This window comes from Rhipicephalus microplus, chromosome 1 (assembly GCF_043290135.1).
Source record: "Rhipicephalus microplus isolate Deutch F79 chromosome 1, USDA_Rmic, whole genome shotgun sequence".
Classification (NCBI taxonomy): Eukaryota; Metazoa; Arthropoda; class Arachnida; order Ixodida; family Ixodidae; genus Rhipicephalus; species Rhipicephalus microplus.
Window position 1 is genome coordinate 230,108,679 of NC_134700.1, and position 2,490 is coordinate 230,111,168.

Consider the following 2,490-nt stretch of genomic DNA (forward strand, 5'->3'; position numbering starts at 1 on the left):
TAATAATTATTTAGTGAGATAAACTTTGCAAAATCCGTCTACGGTAAATAGACAATATTTCTTTATTAAAGGTGAAGCCGTATACGTACGTGCCTCTGTATTGTTCACGTGCTCCAAACGAGCACTTATCTTCTAAGTTTCTTCCTATCATACCTCACAATAGTAAAAGGATACGTGACTCACCCCTTCAATAAATGGCAAAGAAAACCTCACAAGCTATCCACTTCATCCAATCACTCTGTCACAGTTGCACAGCATTTTCTTTTTGAACGTACATACCTCTCACAAGCTGTAGGTTGCTATCTCGAACTGTAAATGTCTTATTTCTATCGGTAATTTTTCGACATCTTAAAACTTGTATAATAAATGGCGCTTCAGTCTTTCAGCCCACGTGTTCTATACACAACCAACATATAAAACGAAACGTCAATGCATGCGTAAGTTCCAACCGCATGTGTTCACAAAGTGACTTCGTATAGGCTATCGATCCTGGTTTATAAGAGTGCAAACTGATTATTTCAAATCGCTTCCTTCCACATTTTCACGGCGTTCATGTCGTACGTAGAGGCTTCGCACTTCGCTTTATGTTAGAAACCACCACGGTCGTCACTCCGACATCTGGATGCAGGCGAGTGCGTCCTTAAGTACTTGAGACGGCACAGCCGGTGTGCTCTTTGAATGCAAAAGGCACCCCGCCGCGCGGCAGCTTCTGAGCGGCACTATACCCAGAAGCGAGGCTCTTCTGTATGCGCCTCGACTCCGCTTCAGCTGCGCCTCTTTACGAGAACGGCCCGTTGGTCTAGGGGTATGATTCTCGCTTTGGGTGCGAGAGGTCCCGGGTTCAAATCCCGGACGGGCCCTTTCTTTTTTTGTTTGTTTTAGTTTTTCACTGATCTCATGCAGATAAGGTCAATGTGCCTTTAGCGTTCGCGAAAGAGATCTCTGATCGATACGGTTTACTCAAGAATACTTTTGTCAAGAGAAACGCTAGACTTTCTATTTCGATGCCTCATGGAAACGCAAATATTCAGCGTATTCTTGTGCACAGTTCTTTCAGTTTCGTGTCACATCTAGCCCACGTGGGCTGCCCTATTTCTGTCACTCATATCTCGCTTGAATGGTCCGGTTTGCTTTCGCAAACACCTTTCATCTACATGCCCTAATGGGCAAGTCGTCAGACGCCGGTGTACAGGCACAAGGTGCTTCTATTCTCCGTTTTCTAGTAGTAGTCGCATTCGTCTCATAATGGCAAACACGTGGCATTGTAACATGTACGGCATTGGTCTGGTGAGGAGACGTCAGCCAGCTAATGAGGGTTACGCCCTATTTAGTGGTCCTGCTCCGGTTCTTCGGTAGGAAAGTTTGTTAGCGTTTACCGTAAGCTGTGCTTACAGCGTGCGTGGGCAATTTATGCGAGCGTGTGTTAATGACGAATGAATATGTTAATATTACGAATGTTTGATGCTTACCAGAGATAAGAGGTTTATGTGTAGCAGCATCATATTGATAAGATGAATGCAAATTCGGTTCTTTCTGGTACGAAAAATGAACGCTAGTTGCACAGGTTGTCCGTTTTAAAATTAAAAAAAAACGCTGTTTTTAATAACTCCGCCAGATTTCAAAGGGCGGATTTTTTTTCGATGTGGGACAAGTTTAAAGCTGCTTGAACGAAGGGCGCGAGTGTTTAGCACGGAATAGTGTTCGAGAAAAACGGAGATGTACACTTATAGTACCGTTCCACAGTTATGCCATACCAAAACAATACTAAAGGTCATGCCACACTCAAAACATTTACTTGTTCATAGTATTCAGTACTGCGCAAGCATCTTAGCAGCATTAACATTTCATGCTTGATAAGCCACGACGACAAAATTACGCTTAGAAGCTAATAACTTTGGCCGCAATGAAATGTGTGACAGGAATGGAAATTCAATTTGTATCGATAAAAGGTGGCCAGCGGGCTAAAAAATTCACTAATCTATAATTTTTTACTACGTCAGGTGAGGGTAGATGACTTTATTGGGCGTTGCCACCGTTGCCGTCAGTCTAAGCCGACCCCAAGAACATTGCGCTATTGCAACATATTGTCTCGAGTCTGTATAAGGTTAAACATGGTGCGCTCATATGTACATTGCTAAAGGATTGAAACATGGCGTCGTATTGTTTTCCTTTTTCTTTAATACAATAGCATTTATATGGGCAGCTCGTGTTTTGGCCGTCGCCATCACCCTGCACTCATCGTATGTTCTGCTCGCGGGTAAAAGCATGCAAACGGGGGCGACGAGCGTGGCTGAAGCAGATATCAAATGATCTGGCCCATCAACGTAGCTCGGAAGGCGCATGGGATAAAATCTCCACGCGTGTTAGATTTGCCGTCAAATGCTCAAGCTGAGAGGAAACACCCCGACCGTCTTGAAGGGGCATGAGAAGAATGAGCTAGAGGTGTGAGCAGGGGGTCGCTTTATAGCAGCAACTGTGAACTTCGATACT

The 2,490-nt window shown here is 44.1% G+C and overlaps 1 non-coding gene across 1 annotated transcript; it reads left to right on the plus strand.

The window, feature by feature from the left end:
- The first annotated feature begins 788 nt into the window (after positions 1 to 788).
- Positions 789 to 860, plus strand: TRNAP-UGG (transfer RNA proline (anticodon UGG)). Its single transcript has one exon. It is a non-coding gene; the product is annotated as a tRNA-Pro (tRNA).
- Positions 861 to 2,490: the final 1,630 nt, after the last annotated feature.